This window comes from Danio rerio, chromosome 12 (assembly GCF_052040795.2).
Source record: "Danio rerio strain M-AB ecotype USA chromosome 12, GRCz13ab, whole genome shotgun sequence".
Taxonomy (NCBI): domain Eukaryota; kingdom Metazoa; phylum Chordata; class Actinopteri; order Cypriniformes; family Danionidae; genus Danio; species Danio rerio.
Genome location: NC_141032.1, coordinates 13,694,804 through 13,716,397, shown reverse-complemented (window position 1 = coordinate 13,716,397; position 21,594 = coordinate 13,694,804). Strand labels below are relative to the sequence as shown.

General features: G+C 35.6%; 1 protein-coding gene across 1 annotated transcript in view; it reads left to right on the top strand.

Annotated features, from left to right (window-relative positions):
- ccser2b (coiled-coil serine-rich protein 2b) overlaps positions 1 to 21,594 on the top strand; it is a 137,506-nt gene that overhangs the window by 110,490 nt on the left and 5,422 nt on the right.

Sequence of the window (21,594 nt, the reverse complement as noted above, 5' to 3'; positions counted from 1 at the left end):
TGAGAACAGGAAATAACAATTCAGTTATTATTCAGAAAGATGCCTCAGAGTGATCAGTTTAAAAATGGTGTTGACAGCTGACAAAATCAAGCAGCCCAAAGCAGGGGTCAATCATGTGGCGGTAATCAAATTTTCCTGTGTGTCTTATGTAGTTAATGCATTAGTAATACTTTTCATTCTTCAGTAGTTAGTAAAATGAGGCGCTTATTCTTTGGAAAATATTGTTTTTCAGCCTTCATTTTTTAAATGGTTATTTGTACTGGGAGCATTGACTAAGTTACTAATAAAAGTAAAATGTCTTGGTTTTTGGTACCATAGCAATCAATAGCAGTACTGGATTGTATTTTAACATTACTAATCATCACATTTAACAATGTTTACATTATCATTATTTCAAGAATCATTGCCCCTTTCACACATACAGACCTGTCCAAAAAATTATCAACAATTTTCCGGAAAGCGATCACATGTGAACAGCCCTTTTTTGAAAATACCGCTAAAATTGTTCCAACAATTTTCCAGAAAGAGGTGTTGTAACATTACCGGAAATTTGCCTGAATGCTGCTCTGTGAGTGCAATCGTGTGATGTACAAGACATTAAATAAATAAAAACTCCAGGTTTGTACAGCCCACTTAGAGCTGGAAGGCCCACCCACTTAGAGCTCAAGTCCCACCTACTTGGAGCTTGCTCCGACCTCTGTTTATACCCTACTCACAAGAGATGTCTACTCCAGCCAATCAGAACATTCAGATGTATTCACATCTGTGCTGTTTATAAAAATAAAAGCTTTTGAATATTTTTTCAGACACATTTAGTTACTTTATGTTAGTTAGTCAGATAACATTTCTATGGTCCTTCTTAATGCCAACTGTGGAAAAACATATTGATAAAATGCCTATGGTAAATCGCTGCTTGTTGACCTTCAAGCTCTGCTTCAGTTGCTTGACGCGAGTGCACGAGCGCATGCATATTATGTACATCTCGACATGGGAAAGTGTTCCTCCATATGTCTTCATCGAAGTGGTTCACAATACTTATCCTTCCACAAAATTTGTAATGTCGTCAAATGTCTAAACATTTAGCTGCAGTTTACATTTCTGCCTTTGGATGTCTCTGGAACAAAGCAGCTGCGCCAACGCTCAAGCTTTAAATAAAAATGAAACCATCAATTAAAGCCAGACCCCTTCCATGTTTACAAATATATTAAGAGGCCATTTCTGGTTAATGATATCAGAATTTACCTGTATTTTTGAATGGATGTGTGAATGGGGAAAAATCCGAAATATCCTTGCCTGTGTGAACAGCTCTTTTTTAAATTTACCGGTAAAGACTAGACATCCAGCACATGGAGGCTATGCTGGAGATTGGAGATTGTGGCTTGTTCTGTTTCAAGTGCGAGTCCCTCCATTGCTACCTGCACAGCGGTTAGTAAACTAAGAGATTTGAAGAACACATTGAGCTGTCTGGGGCAATTGCTCGATCTTATTTCAACAAGCAGTTGAAAGCCGTGCTTTCCTGGGCAGCCACTAAAATTGGTATGTGAGACTTGGCCAAGGTTTTAAACAGGGGTGTTCAACCCTGTTCCTGGAGATCTACCTTCCTGTAGATTTCAGCTCCAACCCTGATCAAACACACCTGAACCAATTAATTAGGTCCTGAACAGCACTTGAAATTACAGGCAGTTGTGTTTGATTTGGGTTGCAAATGAAATCTGCAGGAAGGTAGATCCTCAGGAGCAAGGATGGCACCCCTGCATAAAAACCTTGCCTGCTGTCTGTGCTGCAGCCACTGGTTTTGCTCCATTGCTGCAAACAGTAACATCTCACCTTTGGCCAATTTGTTCAGATATGCAGGAAGGCAATACTGTCTCCGGCTGCCATTAAGCAACATTGGAAATTGTGAAGCGTCCCTGAGGTGAAGCGCCCCTGAGGTGAAGCGCCCATATTGCCTTGCCTATAGTGAACGGCTGAGATCTGCTTGAAAATCTTCTTTTTAAGATGAGGAGAGCAGTTTCTATAATGATCATGAGATATGGTTCATGATAGAAAGAACAAGATCTTGAATACAAGCAGCTACACTTTTGCAAGGTGGTAAGGTGCCCCCTCAGAGATTAAGTGAGGAGCTCTGTCACCACGGAGTAACTTAAGGTAGAGCCGCTGCTCTTCCACCTCGAGAGAAGCCAGTTGAGGTGGCTCAAGCATCTGTTTTGGATGTGTCCTGAACGCCTACCTTGGGAGTTGTTCCCGGCTTGTTCTAATAGGAGGAGGCCTCGGGGAAGACCCAGGACACACTTGCCTCGGAATCTCTGCAGAGGTGCTTGAGGAAGTGTCTGTGGAGAGAGAAGTCTGGGCGTCTTATCTGATAGTGCAGCCCCCAAAATAATCAATAGACAATGATGATGATAATGGCCAGAAGAAGGTGAGCAATTTTCTGGATGTGATGTTTTGGAGGCTGCTGGTGGGTGATGCGCTGATTTTTCACCTATAGCCATGAAGTATATTTTGCAGTGGACAGGAGGCCATCTGCAGACAACAGATCCCTTTCTCTTGTGTCTCCAGCCTCTCTGTGGGATTCTATAATCTGGGTAAGAGCTGTACCGCAAACATCTCCACCTCTTTGAGACCCTACTTCTCCTGGGTAATTAAAAATGCTAATTCCGAAGTGCTGCATTAGCAGGGGTATTGTTTAAATTAAGCATGCATCCTTGGGTTTGTGGCTGGAACCTAATGCACAGGTATATTAACTGCCTGGAGCTGCTGGCAGTGTTTCTCACCTTGTGCAGGTTTTTGTCACTTTTTGCAAGAGAAACATGTGTTGCTCTTGACAGTCAAGACAGTGATGGTAGAGTACATCAGTCATTGTGTGTATGTCACAGTGTATGTCTCATGTGGTTCAAATTGCTGTGTGTTTATTATATTTTCGTAGAGTTTAATCCATTTCGGAATAAGTCTGTAACACAAAGAAACTAAATGATTTAAAATGAAACTCCAATTTTGCCACAGGTTCCCTGTGAGGCTTAGGTTTAGAGTTGTGGGGTGAGGTAGAGCCATATAATAAGCGGTTTTACTGTATAAAACACATGATGCCTATAGAGTGTTCCTTTAAACCATGTATTTGTGTGTGTTTGTGTGAAGTGGATCCACATGATGTTCTAACAGAGAACATATAATGTATTCTAATAGCATTTTACTTTGTTATGTGTGAATTTAAATGGTATTTAATTACAGAGGTAAATATATGCTTGTGTGGAGATGCTGCAGACAAATTTGTGAATAAAAGTGTGCATTGAAGCAAATACTGCTGTAAAAAGCACATTATATTTTTGGTGTTTTGTGTACCAGTACTTATAAAATAAAAGTGTACTTTTTAATTAGGCTGGCTTGTGTAGCAAGCCAGACTACTGTTATCCTATTAAACTTATTATTATTTTTCTATATTATTCTTCTTCTGAGACTAAAAATTAAACTCTATCTCCTCCTAGGCCATTCAAGCTATGACCATCAAACTTGGGTCAGACCTCCGAACTATTCTGACTCGAGTTGCTATATCCTTTCCGACTGATCCGACTTTCGGTTTCCCGAAAAACGTCCCGGGACCGTCGGAAAAATCCCATAGACGTAACATTGGATCAAACTTTGTGACCTCATAACTCCGCATCAGAATGTCACACAGACTTCTAACTGGGCTCATTTAACTCAGACTATCAAACTGCCAATGACTGATCACCTTTAAACTTTCTGGCCACGCCCTAGCAACCACTTTTGGACCCTAGAAACCGTCCCATAGACTTCCATTGCAAAATACTCTCATTGACTTTACATGGGATCAAACTTTGTGAGCTCATAACTCTGCATCAAACTGTCCTACAGACTAATGGCTGAGCTCATTTAACTCAGTCTAGCCAGCAGCCAATTACTGATGGCCTTTTAACTTTCTAGCCACACCCTAACAACCAGATACTGCACCCTAGCAACTGTCCCATAGACTGCCATTAAAGAGGTTCAGACTGATATTGTCATGCTGCAGTGTGATAGAGACATGGGGGTTGTTTTTAACTGTTCATACTGGCAAGAAGCTTTGATACATCATCAGTCTAAGCTGTCAATCAACTCCATAGCAACAAAACAGACTAACCTAGCAACGATATGGCACCAGCTATATCTCAGCATCAGAACATCGTAGAGAGGCGGGGGTTGGCTTGTTTGACTCATGCTCTTACACCATCTATCTATCTATCTATCTATCTATCTATCTATCTATCTATCTATCTATCTATCTATCTATCTATCTATCTATCTATCTATCTATCTATCTATCTATCTATCTATCTATCTACCTTTATCTATCTACCTCTACCTATCTATCTATCTATCTATCTACCTCTACCTATCTATCTATCTATCTATCTATCTATCTATCTATCTATCTATCTATCTATCTATCTATCTATCTATCTATCTATCTATCTATCTATCTATCTATCTATCTATCTATCTATCTATCTATCTATCTATCTATCTACCTCTACCTATCTATCTATCTATCTATCTATCTATCTATCTATCTATCTATCTATCTATCTATCTATCTATCTACCTCTACCTATCTATCTATCTATCTATCTATCTATCTATCTATCTATCTATCTATCTATCTATCTATCCATCCATCATGCTAACAACATGCTAATTCATGCTAGAATCATGCTAGTCACATGCTAATTCATGCTAGAATCATGCTAACAACATGCTAATTCATGCTAGAATCATGCTAATTTATGCTAAAATTATGCTAGTAACATGCTAATCCATGCTAGAATCATGCTAACAACATGCTAATTCATGCTAGATTCATGCTAGTAACATGCTAATTCATGCTAGAATCATGCTAGTATCATGCTAATTCATGCTAGCATCGTGCTAACAACATGCTAATTCATGCTAGAATCATGCTAACAACATGCTAATTCATGTTAGAATCATGCTAGTAACATGCTAATTCATGCTATAATCATGCTAACAACATGCTAATTCATGCTAGAATCATGCTAGTAACATGCTAATTCATGCTAGAATCATGCTAACAACATGCTAATTCATGCTAGAATCATGCTAACAACATGCTAATTCATGCTAGAATCATGCTAGTGAAATGCTAATTCATGCTAGAATCATGCTAACAACATGCTAATTCATGCTAGAATCATGCTAGTAACATGCTAATTCATGTTAGAATCATGCTAACAACATGCTAATTCATGCTAGAATCATGCTAGTAACATGCTAATTCATGCTAGAAGCATGCTAACAACATGCTAATTTATGCTAGAATCATGCTAGTAGCATGCTAATTCATGCTAGAATCTTGCTAGTAACATGCTAAATTATCCTAGAATCATGCTAACAACATGCTGGAATCATGCTAACAACATGCTAATTCATGCTAGAATTGTGCTAATTCATGCTAAAATCATGCTAGTAACATGCTAATTCATGCTAGAATCATGCTAGTAACATGCTAATTCATGCTAGAATCGTGCTAACAACATGCTAATTCATGTTAAAATCATGCTAACAACATGCTAATTATTGCTAAAATCATGCTAGTAACATGCTAATTCATGCTAAAATCATGCTAACAACATGCTAATTCATGCTAAAATCATGCTAGTAACATGCTAATTCATGCTAGAATCATGCTAACGACATGCTATTTCACGTTAAAATCATGGTAATAACATGCTAATCTATCTATCTATCTATCTATCTATCTATCTATCTATCTATCTATCTATCTATCTATCTATCTATCTATCTATCTTTTCATACTTTTTAAAACTGTTTAAACTAAATAAACTATTACCGTCAGGCTTTCACAAGCCAGCCTCAAAGTTTGTTCTCAAACTTTAAGAATCTAGTTTACTATTGCATTTTGCGCATAACAGCATGATTAATTGTGTTTTATGTTTAAAAAAAATGCATTGCCCGGCATTGCTGTACACTAAACACATCAAACATAAAATGTCCTGTCTCTTTTCTCACTGCTGTCACTATTCCTTATATCCTTCTGGAGCTTCTCTGGGGATCTTCAGACTTATGTGTTGCACAGGTGTCTGACATCAGCTTTGCCCTTCTCCCATGTTTCTCGATCCTTGTTTCTTGCTACACAACAAAAAAATGTTCAGTAACCAAAGAAATTTATACATTACTATGAATTAAAATTTTAAGCAAGAACGAATCAGACCCAGAAGATATGTGACAATATGCCATACAGTAGATTTCCAGTTTATCTGCACCTAAACAATACACACAAATAAAATTGTTATTGGTTGCTTAACATGTTGCCATCTCAAAAAATGAATCAGACTTTATGCAAAAAATGAATCATCTGATCATCCATGCGTAATATGAGTTCTTTAAAGGAATACTTTACTGATGACAATTCTGTTATCATTTAATCATCCTTTACTTGTTTCAAATCTTTGTTTTATATGTTAAACACAAAATAAGATATATTGCAGAATGCTAAAAACCTGTAAACACTGATTTCCATAGTATTTGTTTTTTTTCGATGTTATGTGCGTATGGATGTCAATGGTTTAGCTTACTTTAAAATATTTTCAGTTGTGTTTAACAGATGAAAGAAATAAAGGTGTGGAACCACTTGAGGGTTAGTAAACAATGAGTAAATGTTCATTTTTGGCTGAATTATACATTTAATTTCACAGCGAAGTTGTACATAAATGTGCTAAAGTGTTAAGTGGTTTGAGAAACAATAGACTGATAGATACAACCCAAGCTCATTCTGAAAACGTATTGCTATATGCATTTCTGGAGAGTGCTGAATACATCCCGGGAGCTACGTTTTTTTTTTTTTTTCCTCCATCAGAGGCCACTGTCTACACTTTTATAGATCGGACCTGCTGTTTTCGCGTAAATCCACCAGAGGCCGCTGTTGACTGACTTATTAAATGAATGACTGACCAACCGATCAACTGACCTACCATCTCTTTCCCTAAACCCAACCAATAGTGTTTTCAGAAGCACCGATTGACCTGCCACTACCCTAAACCGAACCGATAGTTTTAAACAGCAATCCAGAAAAAGAAAAGTCCTCGCAATTTTTTTTTTACCACATTTTCAGATTTTACCACATCCTTACCTTTTTATTTGTTCATCTTTTTTTTTTTTTTGGATTCTGTTTTTGTCTTATCTACTTTCTGGAACCTTTCTTCGCCGGACTCAATGTCCGTCATTATGGTCAACTTCTCTCTGCGTCTCAAGGCTGCCGACGGACATGGCGAGCTAACTGGACAAACTGGTAACAGTGGGAAAGCAGTCCACACAGAGGTGAGCAGTCAGCTGGTTAGTGCAAAAAGGAATGGCAACATACCATCTCGTAGCATTTGTTTTTAAAACGAAATGCTGCCATATGTTCTGCTGGCCAAATAATTCACAATCTCCAGAAATTGTGATCTCTAGAATAGGGCTACGTTTTCAGAATGAGCTTTTGTTGGATAGATAAGTGACTTTCATATTATAACTGTGTATTGGTATGTGCGTATTTGGTGCTGGGATCACCTTAATGTCTTTCTTCCTTTGTACAGGGCATGTTGCTTGCCCCTGTCATCTCCTCTTGGCGACACTCACTGAAGGGGAGTGTTCGGCCATGTGCGCCACGTCACCATAGACAGAGTGAGTCCTTAACTCAGACCAACCCAACCAGTTTGTGCATCAGCCCCAGTGCTTGCTGCATGTCCGCCTGCCTTCCCCTTGTGCACCCTTGTCATGCACACAAATCCCCCATCCAATCTTATTCCAGTGCCGAATCAGTCCATCATTTTTATTGCTTTTGGTTTCATTGTCCTAATGTCCCCTGTCTGCCAGCTTGATTAGAATATGGAGACCAGTGGAGTTTGTCTGTATAGTCATTAAAGCCAGACAGTCATGATACTTACAAAGAATAACACTGTCATGTACTTGTTTTCATCGATCGTTTATGACAGAACATTGAAGTTGTAGCCAATTGAATAGGATCCACTGTTTTCAATTCGATCTGTAACACTATACTTGAAGGGGGTGTTCGAGGCATTTAAAATCATCCGTTACATCATGGCTGCATTTACATTGCATGGTTCAAGTGACCAAATTCCAATTTTTTTTTTTCTAAGTGGCACAAATATGACCCATGATACGTGTACTGATATGGCCCATGTATGTGTTAGTGTCACAAGGGAGACTGCTGGGTGCAATTCCAAATGCAGGATTGATTATGAAGAGAATGGTCAGACAGGCAATGATCAAAATCAGGAGCTACTGGTTGTATACAAGGAATCCAGAGTTGTGGTCGAATTACAGGTGAATGGTCAATACAGGTCAATACAGGCAGGCAGCAGGCAGTGTAAACAAACAAACAAGGCTAGGCTCAAAACCATGGCAGGACAAGTCGAGGAAAACAAATCGTAATGTTAACGACAGATGAACAAGACTCAGCACTATGTGTGTGTGTGGGCGTGCTGTATAAATAGTAATCAGTCTTTGACAATCTTCTGGCTGTGAGTATGCAGTCAGTCAGGATCAGGAACCAGTATGAGTGTGTGGTGCATGACTGGATCTTGTAGTCCATAATGGAGGATTTGTAGTCCGTTAGCAATCTGCAACCTCTAGATTGCTGATAATCATAACAGTAAGCAGGAAAAAAAATCAAATGGGTTCCGATATCCTCAAGTCAGATTCAGGCCTTGTTCATATGTAGAAATTTATCTGATATGAACCGGATTCGTGCCCTTGTGTCTGCAGTGTAAGCAGGTAGATTCGATTTTCACCTGTCAATGTGAGTCGCACGTCATTTAAAAACCATAGTGAATGATGTCAACTCTGGTGCTTTCATTTCAGAAAAGACTTCAGAGTAGCAAACCTTGAATCTTATTGGACAATAAGATTATTAAAAAATGAAACCCTGCGAACAGATCAAATACAGGAATGGAGAAAAGAGCCCTCTTTTATTATCAGCTCTTTTTTTTTTCTTGCTCATTGCGCCTTTTGCCTTGTGCCGTGTAAATACAGATATCGGATACGAGTCTCTTTTAAAAGATGATGTAAGCATCACAAAATCGGAATTGACCATCAAGATCCGCAGTGTAAATGCAGCCCATGTAAATGCAAAGGTGACATAGTTTGAGACGTCTTTTTGTTATGACAACTAGACCAAATACATCATAACAGTCTCATTAATATTTTTCTTGACCTCAACTACAGTGGTACAATTTAATTTTTTAATTAAAATATAATTAAATGTAATTGAATACTAATCACACTGTTATTAAATTATTTGACAGACTAATGATTTTTTAATGAGAAATTATTTTATTATTATAATTATTATGTCAATTTTTTGCATTAAAAATTACACAACTGACCGAATGACACTGAATGGCTGCATTTACACTGCAGATCTTGATGGTCTATTCAGATTTTTTGACTGTATCTGATTTTTTTGATGACAAGCTAACATCATCTTTTAAACGTGACTCGTGTTCGATTGACTGCATTTACACTGTACAGGGTAAAGATGCAATGACCAGGAAAAAAAGAGTGGGTGCTGGCTGACAGCTGAAAATATAAGAGCGCTCTTTTCTCCATTCCTTTTTCAATCTGTTAGCAGGGGTTCATTTTCTTAAAATTCTTTTTGACAAGTTGTTTTACCGTAGTTTATGACAGAAAAGTTGTCATTTGGCCATCTTTTTAAAATCTAGGCTTAGGAAAAAAAATTGAATTGGGTCACTTAAACCCAGTGTAAATGCAGCCAATGACAGTAGTCATAAGCATGCATGCTATCTTGCGTCTTGTCATGATTGTAAAAGTGTCATGATAGTGTTATAAACACCCCTTATACAGGAAAGTGTTACGTCAATGTTGAATACAGTTGTGATTTAAAAGAGATAGTATAATATTTGAAGCAATTAATCGTTCAATTTCTTTCCTTATACATCTATCGCATGACTTCAGAAGAAGCGTCTTGAAAGTGCTTGTGATGACTGCCAATACTGTCAGATGCAAGCTGTGGGAGACAAGTATTTGGAAAGAGAGTTGCTAGTTCATTACAGTACATCTTTTGATCTGGAATTGTGGGATCCCACAGAGAATGACGACAAATCTCTGACTCTTAGCACTGTGCTTACATTTAAAAGTCCAGATAAAACCCTTTATTCTGCCTATGTTTACATGTGCTAATGAGCATGGAATTGAATGCACTTCCCTATATTTTTCTTTTTTGCTTTTGTTCATATGAAGCAAGAAATCTAAGGTTATGGCTGAATTGGCTACTTAATTTGTTTTTTTTTTTTTGTTTAGTAATGCTGCAGTTCAAAAAGTGAGCCTTTTATGTTGTGCGTCTTCCTCTTCTACCTCTGTCATCTGTGTGTAAATCTGTCAATAACTGATTTTTCTTTATTCTTTATCTCCCTCTGCCTCTACCAAACTCTGGCAATAGGAGTGGAGCATCTAGTGCAGTACTTCAGAGACACTGCGTGGTATAGTACTGCCTGTCTTTTCTCTAAAACATTCTGTCATCCTTCCTGTTTTCTCTCTCTATCTGCATGATTTTGTGCTCTGTACTGCCAAGGTGGTCTACTTTCCTTTTCCAGCCTGATCTCACAAGGAAATGTAACTATTTTACATTTTGTCAGTTTAGGGGCTAATTTGTACAAGTTTAGTCATATGAAAGAGTACGAATTCAAAAAGGAGGCATGGCACCCAACCCTCGCCCCTAAACCCAACCGTCATTGGGGGATGAGCAAATTTTACCAAATTAGATGAATGAGATGTACGAATTCATGCGAATTAGCCACTAAATAAGTTAACTAATTTCTAACTAAAAAGTTACAAATTGCCATGAGATTGTTTGGGCCTTTCTATCTGTCTTTCTATCTGTTTATTCAACGCCTCTATATTTTTTGTAAAATCTGTGAAAACAATATGTTGTCAAATTTATAAAACTGCAAAATTTGTACACAAAGCATGCACATCAATCTCAAACGGGTGCTCAGCCAAACAAAAAGAAACACAAATAATATAAATGAAAAGGCAGCAATACTGCATTGACCATCTTGCATGAAATAGTGTCTTAGATTTTAAAGTTTTGTTGTATGGAGATGTGCAAAAGTCAACTTTTTATTTTGTGTTACTTTTGTAATTGATGACAAGACTAATCCTAATACAGGGGGGGGGAAATATGTATTAAACATGGCATGTATTTTCCTGGTGATGGGAATTTTAAAAGAGCTGTTGACACGAAATTGAACAAGATTTTGGTAAAAACCCAAACAATGCAATATAAATATAAATATAAAACAAAAAAGAAAGAAAAAAAAGTTATTTTGTGTTAGTGTAAGAACAAGGGAAATGACCCTTCTTCAAGCCACACACAAAAGCTGCCACCCAATAATCGTGGCTTAGCAACCGTAGCTACGAGCAGAAGCTCTGTCAAGCTTTCGAGCAACAGAAACAGGCCAAAGCATATGGATTGTGTAAATCTGATACCTGGTATCCTAAAGTTTTGGACAGGGTGGTGGAATTTTTTCCTTTTCAAAACCAAAACCCAAAGGGAGAAATGCCAGCATGGATCAAGCTCTGTGAGGGGTGCTAAATGAGCGGAGTTAAGTTGGTATTTTTCCGATATTCCTCATAGATGGCAATAACTCACACACCTCTCACCCTAAAAAGATCTAAACTGTGTTTCCAACACAAACACAAAGGAGGTTATGTTTCACAGCTGTCCTTTTTTCACTCTATGGCTTTGCAAAGGGTCAATTACACAAGGAGAAAGTACTAAATAACTGAAATTTATTAAATACTTAATAATATATAAAATGCATTTTGGTGGTAGTATCTTAAACACGCCTCTTATATGGAGAATGAAGTCACATGAATTGCTCAAGTGTAATTTTTTTTTTCATAGACTTTAACAGTTTTAAAACCATGATGGTTCTGTGGGTCTCGTCGTTCTGTGGGTCTCGTCTATCAAGTCTGTTTTTAATTTGTATTTTCTGTTTGATTCGATCAGGTGATTGGCTAGACTATTATTATTATAGACTATTTACAGCTTAATTTTATTTCTCTGAAAGCATTTGAGAGTTTCCTTGGCTGTGTTTTAAATCTTTGTTTTGCTAATACGTCCACCCTGGTTTCGTCTTCATCATCTTTGTAATGTTTATCTTGGACTGGAACAACCAATATTAATTTACAGTGACGAAGGGCAGAGGGTTGCTGAATAACTACCGAGAGATTTTAGCTGCTGTCTGGGATTTCACTGCCTTTTTACACCTCCCTTTCGTCATGTGTTCAATACTTCTTCCCTGCGTCATTTCATTTTATTACACATAACTTAATTTGTAAACTATTTAGGTTTGTTTAATTTGCATATATGGGTTTCTTTGGTTGTTACCAACTTCCAATGAAACTTTCAAAATGTGTTTTCTAAGAAAATTTGAGACATGTTCATTAGTTCATCAAAACAGGTAGGCAATGACAGACAGACGAACAACAATGTTTTTCCTTGAATATATGTGAGAGTGAGTGTGCATTGTGTGCAATCAGACTGAGTGCCATTAGAGTAGCAAACTAATCCCCCGCAATCATCTTTTTTCTCAAGGGTCCATTTGGAGGCTTTCATTCGATGTACATACAGGAAATACAAGTATTATTCACATAATAGCACCAATAATTTTTGCAATTTTTTTTGTATTGTGCACCATATGTAAACATCTTTTATGTAAAATAAATTTCTCAGTAAAGTACTGGAAATAATTTGTAGGTTAGCTCTTTTTATTATTATTCACATTTTCACACCTGTCCTAATAATGTGCTGGTGTGCTTGTCATTTCTACGATTACGATCTATTATCTATTTTCATCCTTTTTAGTTTAATTCGTATATGCATATTCATTATAAGAAATTCAGTAAGGTAAGGCTATTTTAAAAGGTTTGCATTTGCAGTAAAGAAAACACAAAGAAATCAGCTTTGTGATCCATTATTTAGATTTGTAGTGAATCAACACTTGGACTAACTAATTAATACAAATGTACATTTTCAAATGTAATTTGTAACAGAATTAATATACCAATCAACCAACTGACCTGGTTGTCTGTCGATCTGACTATCAGATAGTCTATTTGTTCTGGGGAAATAAATAATGCCTTACTGTTTACAGGCTAATAGTTAAAGAGCATATAGCAAATAAGCTAAGGCATAGAAGGAGCATAGTGAACAGAAGCTGTTGACATTGGCATAAAAGCTTTAATGTAGGGACTAAGGGGAACATACAAGTAAACAACACAAAAACAAGCAAGGAAGAAAAGAAAGAACAAACAGAACGGCAATATTCAAACTAATAATATAACTGTAAGCTAAAAAAAACAAGAATCCATAAAACACCTTGGGGTAAAAAAAGGGGGCACAGCTTAATTACATACTGTATGTAAATGGTTAATAAATAGTTACTTGATCAATGGTTATTTGATTATTCCTGGGGTCATGTTAGCATCCTGATGCACACGGAAACACGGAGGTTCATGTAGTATGTTATTTTTTAGAATCAGTTGATGAGATAGATGAGATCCAAAGTTAATACATTTGAAATTGCAGGATAATGGAGGATTAGAGTTGTTCACTGTACAGAACTTGTGAACACACCCTATAAAAACATTAAGGAGAAAATCTGTTGAATGAAGTCATTATTTTTGGGTTATATGAGCATAACGGTATTCTTGAAACTTGATAATATTTTAATATCCCTATTCTAAGGACTTTGTTTTTGTATTTTTCTTGACTTTGAATATTTCAGGACCGTTGAGGTCTATGGAGGATGAGGGAGCTCTCGGAAATATCTTAATTGGTGTTCTGAAGATGGTCTTAGGGGCCTTACATTTACAATTATAAACCTTACAATTTCGTTGAAATCCAGTAAGTGCACTATTGTGTGCTTCTGAATGGCTTTATTTAAATTTCTGGCGTGTTTTGTCTGGTGCAAACAGCCCAATTGCTTATCACTGCAAATCTTGTCACATAGCATGTTGTTAGGTCAAGTGGTTACAATGTAACCTCCTCACCTAATGTTTGCATTCATAATAATTATATTATTTGCTAATTCTGAATGTGCGTCTCATTTAGAAATCTGCTAATGTCCACTGGAGGTTGCGTTTCAGCCACAAACACATGCTTTGAGAGTCTTCCTGACTGAATAAATCAAATATGCTGTTTTTCACCAAGACAACCCTGGGTGCTGAAATACAATTGACTAAATGGGCATTGGGCAGGTAAAATGATAAAAAAAGAAATACATGCGTTCTGGCACATAACTGACATTTTTCAAAGCAGAATACCTGAATATTGAGCATTGTTTTTCAGATAAACAGAAGAGTCAAAAACGTACATACAGGCAACTTTATTACACGAGGCACCAGCTAAGTATAGTCTTAACCTGATAGTAAAGTAAGATGATTATAAACGAGCCTTAATTATGTAATTTAGGGAGTTTGTCATCTGAAGATTTTTTATTAATTAGCATTAACTTATAAATCTCTTTCTAAAAATAGAATAATTTTTTATTGGCAAATAGATAAAGTAATAAAGCAATTATCACAACTGCCTAATGAAAAGCATTAATGAGAAATAAATAAAGTGCATGTGGTGTATAAAATACAAGTGATTAAGTTAAGTGTTGCTCATTTGTGTTCAGCATTGATTATTTATTTTTGGAGCACCAAACAAGTTTTAAAATCTGGAAAAGGCAGATAAGGCCCTGAAGTTGGTACAGAAGCTTTTTTAACACTTTGGAACATGCAATGGAAGGTGTCTTGAAGTGAAGGCTTACTCACTGGAGCTTAACCTAGTTCCAAATGTGTCTGTATGACTTCTGCCTCTCTGAACTTAAGTCAACCTGCTCTTAAATGTCTAGGATTGAGAGTCAGGACGTGTTGTTTCTGTTGTTGTTTCACTGAACAAAAACCAGAGGGAAAGATTAAAGAGAGAGTTCATCGCAAAATTAACAAAAATGTCATCATTTTCTTCCCTTTCACTTCTTAAAAAACTGTTTACGTTTCTTTTTTTAACACAAAATAATATATTTTGAAAAATGCTAGGACCTATTGACTTTCATAATCATTTTCCCCAGCATTCTTCAGATTTTTTTCTTTTGTGTTCAACAGAAAAAAGAAACTCATAAATGTTTGAAACCTCATGAGGGAGATTTTCATTTTTAGGTGAACTATCCCTTTAACATCTAATCAATTTTAGGTTCCAAAAAACCTGGAGTTTGACTAGTTTTTATGTTTGCTATTTTAACATAGTCAAGCCTTCGAGCAAGAATACAATCCATTAAACATAAACATGTCTAATACAGAGAGAATACAGAAGAATCCTGTGCCGAGTTGTCTTTCTCGAAAATTGAAGCACTCTTTTCCAATGTCCTGGAGAGTTTACCTTTATCCATAACCAAACACACCTGAAATAACAAACTAAAGTCTTCAGGATCATGTAAATATTCTGTTTAATAAAAAATGGAGCTCTGCAAGGAAAAGGCCCACCAGGACCATAGTTGCCCATTCCTGATTTATGCTCTTTCATACGATTTTCAAAGCTACTGTATATAACTGAAGGTGCCTTTTGACCTCTTCACATTAAAACAATGAAGCTGGAGTTTACAGTGAATATAAAACAGCTAGGGGGTTTTGTTTGACACAATGCAGAGCTCTTCTAAATTCACTGGAATCCTCAGCTTCATTGGGCTTGTTTCTTTATACAATTCTTTTACATTTATAATAAATGTTTTAAAGGCAAAATAGGTATCATTCTTCTAGAAATCATTCACTCAGTGAGAGTAAATGGGAATAGAATTTTCGGTAACACTTTATAATAACTACACACCATGAATCATTTATTAAGCAATAGCAAATAGTGAATTCATTATCTGTTATGCATTAACTTTACATTAATAAACGTTAGTAAGCAGTTTATAACTGCAGCTACAAATGCTCTATTCTTGACTTACAAACATTTAAAATGTGTTTAATAATTTTACTTTCATACTTTGTTAATGATTTATTTTTCATTACTAAATTAAGTATTGCATTATTTACATATTTATATATCTTATTATTCAGGCATACAGTGATGGTTACTATGTATGTTAATAAATGCTTTTTTTGTGACCTAATCTAAAGTGAGGACTATTTATGCTTTATAAACTTTTTATAAATAACAAATAAAGGCTCAGTTAAGTTCTAAATAGGAAAAATGACATTATTCATTCCTATTCATTTAAAGATGCACAAATGAAACTGTACTTTAAATGAAAAAAAATCTTTGCAACCTTATATAAAATAAAATCAATGTAGAGTTCAAACATTGCATCTTATTATATTGTTAAATTATTATATTGTTGTGGTTGTTGTTTTATCCAGTTTTATGTCATATTTTGACACTCCTGTTATTTGGCAATGTTTAAACTTTACATTAATTTCACTTTTTAAATAAGTTTGCAAAGATTATTGTTCATTTGATTCTGAGCCTTTATTTGTCATTTATAAGGGATTTATAAAGCATAAATAGTCCTCACTTTAAATTAGGTCACAAAACTGGGTGAAGTTGAGTTAATAAAGCGTTTATTAACATATTAGTTAACTATTATTATATGCCTGAATAATAAAATATATAAATGTTGATATCAATAGTTTATTAATCATTTACTAACTTATTTTGAATTATCCTAAAAACCCTCAACTACACTTAAATACAACTGCTTTGTAAATAATGCGATACTTAATTTAGTAATGAAAAATAAATCATTTACTAGGTATGAAAATACAATCATTAAACACATTATATAGGTGCTAATAAGTCAAGATTCAGCATTTGTAGCTGCAGTTATAAACTGCTTACTAACGTTTATTAATGTAGAGTTAATACTTACAGATAATGATTTCTCTATTTGCTAATGCTTAATAAATGGTTCATATTGTGCAGTTATTAAAAAGTGTTTCCATAAAAAAAAAAACAATATACAGTGGATATAAAAAGTCTACACACCCCTGTGAAAATAAAAGGTTTCTATGTTGTAAAAAAAATGAAACTACAGCTAATCATTTTAGAACTTTTTCCACGTTTAATGTAAACTATAACTTTCTACAATTTCTTATAAAACAAACTGAAATCTTGTAGGCACGGGGAACTGAAATAATAATAATAATATGACTGCATAAGTGTGCACAACCTCCTATAACTGGCGATATGGCTTTGTTCAAAATTAAACAATCACATTCGAACTCACTTTAAATAAGAGTCAGTATACCTGTCATTATTTAAAGCACCTTTGATTAATCCAGAATAAACTTTAGCTGTTCTAGTAATCGTTTCCTGACATTTTCCTAGTTGCATCCTACAGCGAAAGTCCTGTTTCACAGAGAGTTTCGAAAGCATTAGGGGGATCACATTGTTAAAAGGTATGAGTTAGGAGAAGGGTACAAAATAATTTCCAAGGCATAGGATATATAATGGAACAGTGAACACTTTCATCATCAAGTGGAAAAAATATAGTACAGCAGTGTCATTATCAAAAACTGAACGTCCGTCCAATATTAATGAAAAGGCAAGAAAAAAACGGATCAAGGAGGCTTCCAAGAGGCCTACATCAACATTAAAAAAGTTACAGGAATTTTAGGCAAGTTTAGGCTGTGTAATACATGCGACAACAATCTCCCTAATTCTTCATATGTCTGGGCTATAGGGTAGGGTGACAAGATAGACGCCTTTTCTTACAAAGAATATCCATGCCTGGTTTAATTCTCCCAGCGGCATGTGGGAAAAGGTGTTATGGTCTGGTGAAATCAAAGTTGAACTTTTTGGTCATCATTTCAAAAGCTGGGGTCTTAGTAAAGGTGGAAGGAAATATGGACAATGCTAAATGCCAGCTAATTCTAGAAGAAAACCTTAAGGGTTCTGCTAGGAAGCTGTAGATGAAGAAGAAATGTGTCTCTCAGCATGATAAGAATCCAAAGGATCCAAATCAATAAAGGAATGGCTTCGCCAGAAGAAAATTCAAGTCTTGAAATGGCCCAGCCAGAGCCCAGACTTGAATCCATTGAAAATCAGTGGGGTGATCTAAAGAATGCTGTGAACATGTCCCCACAATCTGACAGATTTGGAGCATTTTTGCAAAGTAAAATGGGGAAATACTGCCAAGTCAAGATGTGCAATGTTGATCGTACCCAAAAAGACTGAGTACTGTAATAAAATCAAAAGGTTCTTCAACAAAGTACTGTATTATTTTAAAGGTGTACAAACTTGTGCAACCACATTATTTTATTTATTATTTTATTTATTTTTTATTTTTACCTACAGTAAAACATTTGAGCTATTATTTTATTGTAAAGGTTATAGTTTACATTAAAGGTGGAAAAGTTCAAAAATAATTGTGTTTATTTATTTATTTATTTTTTACAACAGAGAAACCTTTCATTTTAACAGTGGTGTGTAGACTTTTTATGTCCACTGTATTACTAAAACATTTTCTTTTTGTATTCCATCTTTTCATTTAAAAAGAAAATTGGTTAGTTTTGGTTATTACTATAATATGTCTTATTATTCAACAGCTTCAATCTCATCCCTCATACCTTCTTTTGTACAACCAGGGAACACAGAGTACATGGGTTATGAGGTGAAGTAATTATTAAGTTCATTCCTCACACTTAATTTCCATGTGAATACCTCTGTTAGACCAAACTGTCATTGACATTTGATGCTTTTTTTCTTAATATCTGCCTTTAGAAAGACACATAATTGTCATTTAAAATAATTATTGAATGCTAGGCACAGGTGGATGTAGTTGGGGTTTGTAGTTAATCAATTTTAAAATTCAATTTAGGTGTGAGCATGTGAGAATTACATGAAACAGCCTGCTCTTAGTATCAGCAATAGTTTTAATGGAAAAAAAAAAAAAATTCAAGTAGGAAATCATTTGTGTAGAACTTCATGGTTTGTTTACACTTTGCTTAGTTTACAAACTTACATTTTTTTTCTCCAGCACTTTTCATTCTTTCCTTTTTTCTGCGTCTACTTTCCCCTTCCACCACAGATTTCTTCTGCCTCAGAACTCTATCACCTTTTCTCAGCTGCCTTGGTTTAATTCTTGGTGAGCCGTCATAAATTATGTATGAAACAGCTGAGAGCCCCACAGACCTCAACTAAGACTCTGAAGTTTTGACAGGGTTGTAGGTGTTCTAAGGTTGCCACAATTGAGACTTCACCTCTCTAGACCAACCTCTCACTGTTCTGTCTGGTCCATTAAAAACCATAGACTGTGGAAAAACTTCAAAGTATTATATTTTGAATAACTCTTGGGTCTGAAATTGGCACACGCAGGCATAGAGAAAGGTTCAGACAATTTAACAAGCGCAAAAAAAGTGAAATGTATAAATGATGATATCCATTAGATGGTGCTGTGGACCAGGAAATACTTCCAGAGGAACAAAGAAAGCATATTGGAGTTGTTTGTGACTTACGCTCATTTGTAAACAAAAGAGATGATGGAGTTGCTATGGACATTTGTTAGACACCCATTTTGTCAAAATTTGTTCAGGCTTTTTATAAACATTAATATTATGTGAACAGATATTCATTTGAGACACTTGATTAGTTTGTTTTCATATACAGTTGAAATCAGAATGCTCTATTCTGGCCTTTTCTGAAAAGAGACGTCGCAAGTTTTAAGACAGGCCACACCTGTCAGATTGTAGGTAAACTTAATAGGTATTAGCATGTAACCCAGATCAATAATCTATCTTACATGACTGCTTAATTTATTTATTTACTGGTTTTAATAATAATACTTAAGAAGAAATAGAAATTTAAAGATTGATTGCTATGCAAGTAAAAAGATAGGAAGAAAAAGAATAAAACTCCCGAGAGACTTTTAACTTGAAGTCGGAAGTTACCCGGAAGTTAGCTCCGCCCCTGTTGAGCGTGCGCACAGCCAGACAGAGAGCGAGAGAACGCGATTGAACTTGAACGAGAGAGCGCGAGCTTAATAGATGTACACGGCTTAATAATCCAGCGATTATTAACAAATAACTTCATATTTATTTAATACTGTGAGAAACTAACAGTAAGGCTTGACAGTTTGAGACCTAGAAACTGACAAAAGTGAGAGGAGACCTGACGAATCTATTAGACTTTAACATCTATTCCCTCAGAGAGCTGCTATTCTTTTTTTCCTTCTTTCATTATCATCTACTTTCTTCTTGGCCGGGTTTTTTGGTTTGTTTTTTTTTTCTCCACTTTGAAGATTGAAGAGACGTGATTGAGAACTGTCCATTCTGAGCATTCTGTCCGGTTTGGACTGGCGAGCCACCCCATCAAATTGTGACTGGTGAAACACAAAGGGATCAGTCATCAAATCTGGTAGGATCGAACCATTTGATTTATATTTATTTGACTTTTGCTTCCTGGATTTTTGTGGATTACACATATATTTTTTCCCAATTTTTTGGATTTAAATTTTCACCTTTGAGGAACATTGCTATATTTTTCTATTTTTTTTTTCGTGAACTCAACTGAACATTAAGAGCCCAGACTTTTGGTTTCTGAGCCCTAACGGAACACTGGACTTTGATGTTTGAATTGAACTGTTTCTTATTGAATTTTTGAGGTTTGAATTGAACTGTTTCTTATTGAATTTTCTGAACTGTGCATTTAACTTTTGATATCTTCTTTATTTTGTGGTCTTACTATTCAAATGACTTGCTGAAATTATATTTTCTTATTTCTGCACTTACTGCTAATTTTAAGTATCTGAGTGAGTTTATTATTACAGACAATTTATCAAAATTTCAGTGACTGGTTTATTCTCTTTTCAATTGTGTTATAGAGAAAGTATACTTATACTTAATCTACTTACCTTTTTTTTTTGCTCTTGAGTCGACTCCTTTTTCTTCTGATTGCTGGTCCAGGCGATTTTAAAGTGCTAAACTAGTAGCAAATCGAGTACCACTAAGTACGCGCTACAAGCACCTTTACTGCTCTATGCCATCCCTGCCGTGAACAGTCTTTTTTGAATATTTAACTATTGATTGCTTTGGTCTGTTACGTTTGTCTAAAGTGGGTTCTGTGTACCTCCTAATTGTAATGCGGTACTCACTATCCCACTGCTAATTCCTTACTAAAATAACTACTAAGGTCATTGTGTTCATTACAACCCCAAATCAGAAATAGTTTGAGACAGTATGGAAAACACAAATAAAACAATAGAAAATAATGATTCCCAAATTTACTTTGACTTGTTTTTCATTGCAGACAATATGAACAGAATATATTTCATATTTTGTCGGACAACTTCATTTCATTTGTAAATATACATCCTTTCCTGTCAATTAGACCTGCAACACATTCCAAACAAAGTTGGAACGGGAGCATTTTAGGGCTAGTAATCAGGTAAATTGGTTAAATAATGAGTTGATTTGAAACATGTGATGTCAACAGGTGATTGTAATTAAAGTTTAGTACAGAAGCAGCATCTAAAAAAGGTCTAGTCCTTTAGGAGC